This window comes from Pinus tabuliformis, chromosome X (genome assembly GCF_031772625.1).
Source record: "Pinus tabuliformis cultivar Carrire ecotype Pingquan chromosome X, CPIR1, whole genome shotgun sequence".
In the NCBI taxonomy this organism is placed as follows: domain Eukaryota; kingdom Viridiplantae; phylum Streptophyta; class Pinopsida; order Pinales; family Pinaceae; genus Pinus; species Pinus tabuliformis.
In genome coordinates, this window is record NC_142308.1 from 1,353,977,407 (window position 1) to 1,353,988,198 (window position 10,792).

Consider the following 10,792-nt stretch of genomic DNA (forward strand, 5'->3'; position numbering starts at 1 on the left):
AGGAAGAAAACTGAGAACAGGTAGTGGTGGTTGTTTAAAATCCAACGTAATTGATGGGGGTAATTACAGGCAGAGAACTACAGTTCATAATAACACTACAGTGGGGACCAACGGTCTGCATGGGGCCAACGTGCACTTGGCCAGCTCACCCTCCATCAGCGAAAATCTTCATAAACAGCCATCGAACTCTCACAGCTATTGTTTCTAGTTTATCCTCGTCCTTGCAGCTGCAACAAGCTCCATAGCAGCAAACCAAGCTTTCTTGGCCATTTTCTTTTAAAAACCCTCCTGCTTATCAGCGTTCTACAGGAAGAAGTTCTCCAGGAAGTACGACACAGCTTTCAAAAGCAGAGAAAATGGATTTTTCTTCGACAAATTGGAGCTTCGAAGAGAGGTAGGCTTGAAAAATGCCATACCCGTGCATGAAATTTCAAAAGGTGGTAAATTAAATTGTTTGGAGTAGGGAAAGTTAAAACAAGTCTTCCTGTGGGTCAAAATAGCAGTTTACTTGTGGTTTCATGAAATTTCTTCGTTGGTTCTGCATCAATATTCTCCTCCATAGTTCCTGTTAAAACATTTTTTCTCTTATAGAAAAGATAAATCACTGTCAGGGCTAACCTTTGTGAAAAATGTGAATTTTACATGCTTATATGTATGCTGGTGGGTGTGAAAATTAAGCTCTGCACTCTGTCTGTGAGAGCCTAATTTCATTTTGACAGTCAAGTTTTGGGGCAGCAGCCGCAATATAACTAGGGAATTGGTGAAAAGGGAGATACAAACATCTGAGAAACCCTGTCTTGAGAATCAAAGGAGGAAACCATACACAGAATTCCCCTTCTGATCAGAGCACAAGCCAAAACAAAGCATTATATCTGAATTCTGGCCAAGGAACTCACTTCATCCAGCAGTGAGGAAAGGGAGCACATTGAGGCAGAAGAGAAAGCCAGGGGTAAGGAAACCCAAGACAGACCACCACAGGAAAAGCCACAGGTAAAGCAACAGGAAAAGCTAGAGGAAAAGCAAGAAAAACGACAAGCTGCTGAGGCCAAAGCTGTGGGTGGAGTAAAAACACAGACGCCAAGGGAGAAGCGGTTGCAAACCCGGGCAGAGAGGACTGAGAATGTCCAAACAAATAAGGGCACACCCAAGGCAACGAAAACACAAGTCAAAGAGAAGGCACCCCCAGCTAAGCAAGCCAAATCAAAGAAAACTGTTTCTACAGGAAGCCAACTGACTGCTTCTACAGGAAGCCAGAAAATGACCTCCCAGCACAAGCAAAAGGGTCCCTACCAAGTTCCCAGGCATCCTCACATCCATCCCCTCCATGAACACTCATTTTTTTCAGGGTTCGAGCACAATTTAGTCATGGTTCAACCTTCTACAGGAAGCTACAGGACTTTCTACAGGAAGTTCTGTATTTTTACCAGAAACATCCTGTAGAAGCCTTTGGGCAGGCCAGAATCAAGTATGGAGAGGGATTTGAAGCTTGAAGTTTGTTGAGGAGGCATGCAGCCACTCTTTTCTTCCCTCCTCCACTGATTTCATCTCCTTTCACCACCATTGCCACCATCAGATTGAGTATATTTGCAAAATCATACCAAAGCTGAGAATTCTCTAGAAAAAGGAGCAAGTAGTGGGAAGAAGCAAAGAGAAAAGCATGGTTTCATGACAGAGAAGAGGGCATCACTTTAGAAGCTTGGCATGACAGGGAGGCCACCAGGGCCATCAAAGATGAGGAGATAGATTGGTTGCTCAGAGGATGAGCAACACTTTCAGTAGGGGGGTGATGATGAGCCCCAAAAATGGATAATTATTTGGGCTCATTCAACCTCCTAATTCGACTTAATCCACCATTCTCATTAGTTTATTGCATGTTTTTGATTATATTTATGCTAATAGAGTGAATTGGGTTAGTCATTATGCCAACAAGTCTAATGTGTGCTTTGTGTAGCCTTTTTGGTCAATTTGGAGACAAAATTGAAGGTCTTAATGAGCACTTGGCAGCCAAATTCGTGGGAGAACAAGGCAGAGGATTTGTAGGAAGGTGTCCACTTCATTTATGGGCCCTTACCTCAAATTCTCCACCATCAGCTCGGAGTTCAAGGGCACCAAATCAATTAGCACAAGGGCAGCCAAGCAAGTCAAGTAGGACTGCTGTTAACTACATGTTTTGGGCAGCCGAGTCCCTAAAGTTTAGGAGGACTGTTGGGGTCCTCAATTTGTATAAATAAGAAGGCTTATGGCCTCATTTTGGTTAGCTAGTGGTTAGTCATTTTGTAGCTAGTAGTTGGCCAATGGTTAGTCATTTTGTAGGCAGAAGTTAGCTAGTTTGTATTTTGATTTTTAGGCAATAGATTAGCTTTGCTTTCAGCTCATTTTCAAGTTCTCCTTGTTGACAGTTTTGATGCAACTCTTCTTTTCTTGCTCAATAAAGATGAATCCAGCTTTGCACCAGCTCTAAATCTCTCTTAGGAGGCTATAGCTCTTGGGGTTGGGCCCATCTCAAGCACCCAATACCTCCTTTGATTATCTTTATGTGTTTTTGCTGCATTCTTAGAATAAAATCTGCTATTTAGATCTAAATCTGGTTTTGTTATTTAGTTTGTTTTTTGATGAGTAAAATAGTTTTTCATGCTCAGATTTAGTTTATAGGTTGTTAACAGAAAAAGCTTCAAGAAAAGGGCCAACAAACATCTGTGGTTTCACCTCTCCCTAAGTGGGATCAGGAGCTGTGACTAGGATGACTTTGTTGCCCACAAAAACACTGACTTTGCTTTGCCATGCAATCATTAGTGTTTGGTTTTCATTTGCAGAAGTTGGTTACATGTTTAGATCTTTTAATGCTTCATTGCATAGTTAATATACATGGTTTCCTTGCAAATAAAGCTGCTGTCAATTCTTGTTACTGTTAGCTAGATCATATTAGGGTAGCATAACTAGATCTTTGTTTTCTTGCATGTCTTTGTTGGTTCAGTTGGAAACACAAAGTGCAGAGCACCTGTACCACTTCTCTGTCTACCCAGACTCCCTCAAACCCATCTTCTCCATCTCCTAACTTGGTTTCTTGCCTCACGTTGCCATACTGCCCTCATAACCCTACCTTTTGTGCAGCATTACTTCAGTCTTCTTTGAACAAGTCCAGCCATCTACACCTTCTGCTCAACTCTATCCATCAGTCCTTGGGTCATTTCAAGCCCCTACCCTGCCTCCCTATCCATTCAAGCACCTTACCTCACTCACCCATGCTCCAAAATTCCATTACTAAACATCCTGTAGAAAAATTACAGAACATCCTGTAGAAATCCCAGAACATCCTGTAGAACCCCTGCAGACTTCCTGTAGAAGCTCATAAACGTGGTTTCTTGCTAGCCAAACTTTGTTAAACTCTCTGGAAGGGTGTTAGGGACTCCTTAGACCCTCTCTGAACCTTCCCGACCTCTTCCAAGCATTTCTCCTCCTTGATCCACCTCTGCACAATAAAAGGCCAGTTAAAAGCACATGCATGATAATTCTAATAACTTATTCAAAAATACAAAAAGATGTTTTCTTCAGATAGAGGTAGTCTAGACACATGTATTTTACCTTCATAGAAGTAATGGCATCTCTTTCAGTAGTTTGCATGCTTTCCTTTGTGTCAGTAGGACTAGCTGGTAGAATTAGGGTTTGCTAGGGTTTGCGTTTCTTTTTGGCTTTCAGTTTCTTTTTGCAATTAGATTAGCTTCCTTCGAGTTAGCTTTCATCCATCAATTAAAAAGCTTCTTCTAAGAGCTCATAGAAGTTGGCTTAAGCTCCTAGTGGACTTGTGCCAGTTGACCAAGTGACAGCTGCGACAAGAGCTAGTACTTGTGCATACAGCACCGTCGCTTCCAAGTTTATTATGAACTACCGGGTTGATAAAATTAAAGAAGGGAGTTCCAGGAGTTGTAGAATTATTGCTACAATACTGGAGTCCACCAAAGCTCATGTCTTTTCCTCTCATTTTCTTCATTGTCAATAGATTGTGCAGAATTACTAGTAGATGGTTTAAAATTTTTACCTTTTATACTTGTGGCTGTGATTGTTGTTTCATCCCCTGAGTTTGACCCCAAATATTTTTGAATAGCTGCAACAGTCTTCTTCTTTTTTCCTTCATACTTCTTGGGCCTTAGCTCCAGATGCAGAATCCAGTAGTGTTGATCATCATGCCCATCCTTCTTGCAGTGAGTTCATGAAGATTTGGTCTTTTGTACAGTATTGGTATTCCTCTCTTTCCATTTCTGTTTTCTCTTTTCCTTATTCTTGCTTGCAGTGGGTTTTGATGATACCCCAACTTCTGGGTTCACATTCTTGCCTCTAGCCTCTAGATGTGTAACCTAAACAGATACCTCATCTATACTAGTGGGATTAAACATGATAATGGTGTGCTTTAAATAGTTGTATAGACCACCTATATACTTCAGCAAAGTTTCAGGTGAGTCTAAAGAAATTTCTAGAATGAAAGATCTTTTCCTAAATTCTCGGTTGTAGCCTTGTACACTTTGCCCCTTTAATTGTTGAAGAGTTTGCCAACTCATCATGGCTTGCTGCATATAAGCTAGTCGATAGAACTGTTTTTTAATTGCAAAAACAAATTCACTCCAAACAGAAAGAATTTTACCATGCTTCTTCATGTTAGCTTGTGTCCTGCCTTCCCACCATACCGAGGCAGTGCCTCCAAGGCATAGGTTGGCTAGCTAAATCTTACTCTTGTCTAAATCAATGCTTTGCACCCTTCAATATACATCAATTTGTCTAATCCAATAATCCAGCTTCTCTGCATTCAACTCTCCATCATATATCGACAAATAAAATTTAACATCTAATTTAATCAAAGATGTTTTATTTTTATTTTTAGGGCTATTAGGAGGTGTGGGAAGTTTTTCTTCTTTCCCTTTGCCTTTAGAATGGTCATGTAGGAGAGATTCTTCTACTCCTTTATCTTGTTTGGAGTTTGATGAATCTTCAACTCTACTTTTCTTAAATTCTCTATACATTTCCTCTACCATGGCTCTCATGGTACTGAAACTATCCATGAACTGGGAGTTTGATTCCAAGGGACTTTCTTTTGACATTTTCCTCTTAGGGTGGACTCTTCCAATTTCTGGGTTAGATTCAACTAAATCTCCTTCTCCTAATTTAAGCTTTGATCTAGTTATCATTCAACAAAAATCCAACACAAGCTTGTCTAACCTTAGTAACCTAGAGCTCTGATACCACTTGATTTGATATTGATCTAAGACAAACAATTAAGGTATTACACACTCATGTGCATGAATGTGCTTATGTTAATTTATGCAACGGATTGGTAAGATTGCAAAATGCATAGACACTGAAGAAGTTAGAGAAAACATAATAGGAAAACATGTAAACACAACAAGTTTAATAAGGAGTTCACCCAATACTCCTGGGCTACATCTCCCGGTCCAGCCTTTAGTGGTGGCCTCTCTATTATGTTTTCAAAAGTAGAGTTTTTACAACAGTGAGCTCAATTTGAGTCTCACACAGTAGATATAATTAGCAAGACTGTACTTGGATCCCCTAAGTCTCTGGAGTACACAGACTCTACTTATTGAAACCCGACCTCTATTGGTCACAGTAGTATGAGCCCAATCTAAGACTCATACATGACATGCATATACAGAGGAGTTCACTTGAACCTCTCAAGCCTCCTCTGGAGTACACTGACTCTCTGACTCTCTCTGGCTCTGTCTGGCTCGATGCTGTCTTTTTCTTCTGCAGGTCAGCTCGGCTCCTCTCTGCTCTTAGCTTTCTGCGTCTAACTTACTTCCCCTCTTTCTCTATCAATTCATGGCTTTAAAGCCAATATTCTTTCTAGTTGTTAATTTTCGCTTCTCTACTTTCTGGTTTTCCTACCTCTGTCCATCTGAATCCCTCTATTTTGCATAATCATCATAGTATAATGCCTCACAAGGAGGTGGCCACCTATTTTGTAATGAACTTAGTGTCAGTTCTCTTGGACGTTTTCAAAGTGATCGTTTATTCTGTTAACTCCAAGAATACCTGAGAAACATGACTTTCTGCCAATGCATCGTTCATGTCAGACTTCAAATCTTATAAAAATTTGCATGTTTACCTCGTCAAATCCGGTCACCCATTGAAATGCATCTCCACCATTGATTTGGAGCATCCAGATCCAACAATCATCATCCATATCGGGCCTATAAGTAACATGATGTTTACCTGTCCAATGTGAGTGGTTTTCTCTCTCTTCCACTGGATGTGTGGCACCCATTGTGTGGCATTGGGTGGGACTCAGTTGAAACCACTTACCACTTGAAGCCCTTCCGATATTCTGCCAGTTTTTGTGGGACCCCGCCTTTGACGGAATCGATGTGATATCTATTACATTTTATAACTTTTTGGGTCCGAGCACTTGGGGATTTTCCTTCTTTGAGGGGTTTGCCTCGTGTCGCTAATCGCATATCAGAAACTACCCCCGTTTCTTAATTTGACCTCTGGTTTTGATAATTTGTGGCAGCGCGTGTTACCATGGGCCGATGGCCTACATGCTTAACCAAGGGTCCTCGTTGCTCCGTGTTGATCACAAATTGCAACTGTTTCGAGGATATCTCTGATAAGATTGATCTTTTTAAGACTTTGAAACTTTGGCATAATTTTAAGAGTTCATGAAAACTTAGAGAGTGTTCTAGGATCCAATTCGGATCACTTGGGAATATCATTGAAAACATTGCTTTTAAGGTCATTTAGTACAAGGTTCATCATACATTTTTCAAAAGGAGACATTTGTTGATGGGGATACTTTAGATCCTTAAGATTCTCTAATGGAATACTCATTGAAAGGTCCATCAATCATGAGGGGAAGCAAGTGTTTCATCAAAAATTCCAAACTTTTGGAATTCGTGGGATGATGGTATCATGACATAAAAGTGAAGCACATCAAGGGATTGAAACTCTTTCAATCAAGGAAGTTGTTGCAGGAAGTCTAGAAGACCCAAAGGAAAAATGAGGTATGTGTGCTTACATTTGATATTGTGGAAGTCATGTCATATGGTTTCATATATCATGAACCAATGCTCTATCTTAAGAGCATGATCAAAGAAAGGAACTCCTCCATCAAATGGATTCAGGAATGCGTGGGTCACACATTCACTAGATGGAATCAGCATGATATGTCCTCATATGAAGTATGAGGTCGTTGACTACAATTGAGGAACTCTGACTGGAAGCTCCTAGGAATGAAATGTGTGAAGAAAGGAAGGAGGATATCATGGAATATGCAACCATGGTAAACGAAATCAACACCTGAAATATCAAGATGATTTGAATAGGATATCTCCATGGAATATATGAAGACTATGATGGAGTCTCAAAAAGAAAGAGACCCTTGGCAATATATATCTTTGGGAGATATGGTGATATGTATGCAGGATGTTGATGCAAACTAGAAGATGTCATGAAGAAATACCATCACAAAGGTAATGGTTATTTTAATATTCATTCCTTTATTTTTTGACAAATATCTAGATGTTTTTATGCAGGGTTGCCAAGGGAAGATCTATGGATGTCTTGCACCACCGATGAACATGTAGTAGGATGAAAGATCCTTAAGTAAACATGGCATGAAGTAAGCATTATGGGATGGACAAAGGCTATATAAGGACTGATGGATCACTTTCCAATGATGACATACATGACTCAAGGATGAAAGTGATGGATGGTCGGTGCCATATGTAGAAGTCCCAAACATGAAGACTCCTAGATAATGAAAAGAAGTTCATGAAATCATGAAGAGGAGTTCTTCAAGTAGCTGGTTATCCCATCATCTCCACCTGAGGAGCTACTATAGGTCCATAATTAAAAGGGAGCCTGGAAACAAGTTTCTTACTTCGAAGAAACTTGAAAATTCCTAAGCCAAGAGGGAGCGTAGGTACATTCCTTCCGTAGGAATGAGTACATTCCTTTATTGGAATAGATATTTCCTCCATAATTAAGAGGGAGATATAGACACATCATTCTTGTCTTCACTTAGGAAGAAAGAATGGAGGATTGGGTAAACATCTGGCATCCGATACTCTTTGACTATGACTTAGGGCATTCAATATAAGAGTAGTCATAGAGGACTGATATTATTTGATACTAGGAATCCAAGATAAGAATAGTCCTGGTGGAACACACCCTAAGAACCAAGGTGGGGTATGTTCTGAGAGAGACAATGATGAGGGTGTTTATACATCATTGGTCTTGCCAACATTGCACTCAGATTTCATGGAGGGATAGAGTTGTTAGTCAAGGCCTTGCTATGTTACAATGTTGCTTGATATGATGCTAAACATATGGGTTAACCATCTAACTCTCCTTATGAGAAATTTTTCATATTGAGAATGACCGAGTACCATTATGAATACCTCCCTAGTTAAGAGGGAGTGTTGAAAAGTGTAACTAGGTTTGGTCTTCATAATGAAATGTGTAATTGTGATTTTATGTAATTGATGAAAAGAAGAAAAATAAAATTATTATTGTAATTCTTGTCTCATGGGTTTCATGAGCAAGGAATTTTATTTTTAATAATCGCTCCCATTGTGAGCCTTTAGGTTTTGTCATCTAGTCATAAAAGTCAAATTGAGTCAATGCCATGAATGAAGGACCCTTCTTGGACATATCATGTTTTGTATGAGTCATTAGATACATATAAATATCCCTCCAAGACAGGAACAAGCATCTTCCTTCAAGTCGGCTTCAAAAGGAATGATAATATCCCTTAAAATGACATTTCAGCCTAGTTGGATGACAAGTCAACTTATTATCATGAAAAACAATTGTATATAGGCCACTCGACCTCATTTCAGAACACAGGTTTTTAGTGAAGCGAGTCTAAAGTTTAAGTAGTGCGAAGATGATAAAGAAAAATCCCTATAACTAGCAAGGAGCGAGGAAGAAAGAGTAAATTATTTCAGCATTGTTTTGGGATTGTTTTGGGCTGAGTAATTTCCACACACGTGAAGTTGCAGGTCTGTCTATTGTGGCAAGGTGGTTAAGAAGGTTATAACCATATAAAGGTAACCAATTTGGGTGAAGGATAAGTCCAAGCGAATATAAATTAAAAGGAAGGAGTCTCTTTCTAAAGAGAGAATAGTTAAGGTTCAAAGTTGGTCATCTATAAAAACATGGGTTTTTGATTTGGAACCAAAAGTTGTAGACCAAAATCAAGGGATCAAAATTTTGAAGGAAAGCAAAGAAGAAGAAGAAGAAAAAAATGGTTTGATTATCTTTGATTCAATGAGATAAATTGGATCATTATATTGTTTTTCATCCTTCTCAATGAATTTGGAGTGTAAAAAGTGGAGGAATCAGCTCACGGGACTGTTTTTGCCTATGGGACACATTTTGGTGAAACGGGATCTGAAACCTTCTAGAAACGTTCTGAGGCATCAAATAGCGTTTTTGGGGGGAATTTTCATGATATTATGCACACAAATAATTTTCCAATGATGCAAGAAGTGCGTCAATCGAAGTCCGTATGCAAAAGTTATGCCACTCAGAAGTTGACATTCCTATTTTCACACCTATAGTTTTGGAGGATGCTGCATCAACCCTAATTATTCATGGAAAAGGGGCTAGCCATGTCTTTGTGATGTAAAATACTCTATAAGAGTCTATTTTGTAACTCTGGTTAAGAGTTGATGTAGTCAAACTCAACCACTAGTAGGCTATCAAGCTGTGTTATAATCAGACCACTAGGAGGAAGAGACATTGCATTCTTTCAAGACCATTTTGTTCCATAGTTGAGAAAAGATAGCCAGGAGAGATAGGAGGTAGAGCACACAGAAAGGATATGTCCATTGTAGTATCCTAAGAGCCATAGGTATTACTTCTTTGTACATGTAGCCATATTTCCAAACAGAGAAAGAGAGTGAAGCAACCTCACCTTCCAGCTCGGTGCCTCCTGAAAGGGTTTCCAAGAGAGAATATCTTGTGTCTTATGTGTGTGTAAGATTATTTCTTATTTCTCTACTTTTCTTCATAATTTATATTCACTTTTAGGCATTACTTATAGTTAAATCCATAGACTATATTAATAAATTATTATTATTTTAATAAATTATTATTATATATGTTGTGATAGACTATTTGGTGGAATATCCATGGAAGTTTACAGATCATTTCGTATCAGAGCAAGTTTCTTTGTGTATTTTGTGGATATTTTAGGGATCTAGATTAGTGGGGCCAAAAATCATAAAACCATAATAATGGCTGACAAATTTGTAAACGAACCTCCTGATCTTGCAGAGGTGAGGTTTTTGCAGCTCAAACAAGAAGTCATGGATATAAACCACAATGTAAAGCTCCTCCATGAGCTGATTCCTCCAATTTTTCCACTATAAATCCATCAATATAAGTTTGTGATCCTGTAAAGGTGAGGTTTTTGAAACTTGAACAATAAGTCGTGGATGTAAACCACAATGTAAACCTCCTCCTAGCCTAATTCCTCCACTTTTTCAACTCCAAACGCATCGAGATGGATGACAAACAATATAATGATCCAATTTAGATCACTCAAGGAAGAGGAAGAGGGATTTTTGCCTTGGTCTTGGAGTGGAAAATAGGTCAAGGGTCTTGGTCTTGTTATTCATCAACTGAAGACTCTATAAGAAGAAGAATTTGTTCGGGTTTTCCTCTCAAGTGGGAGAGGTTTTGACCCTGGCGGATAGCTTGCATTCTATGTCTCTTGTCTATTTATTGTTTATGCATTGGTAATTTTTTGATGAAAGAACACAATAATAATCTAAATAAA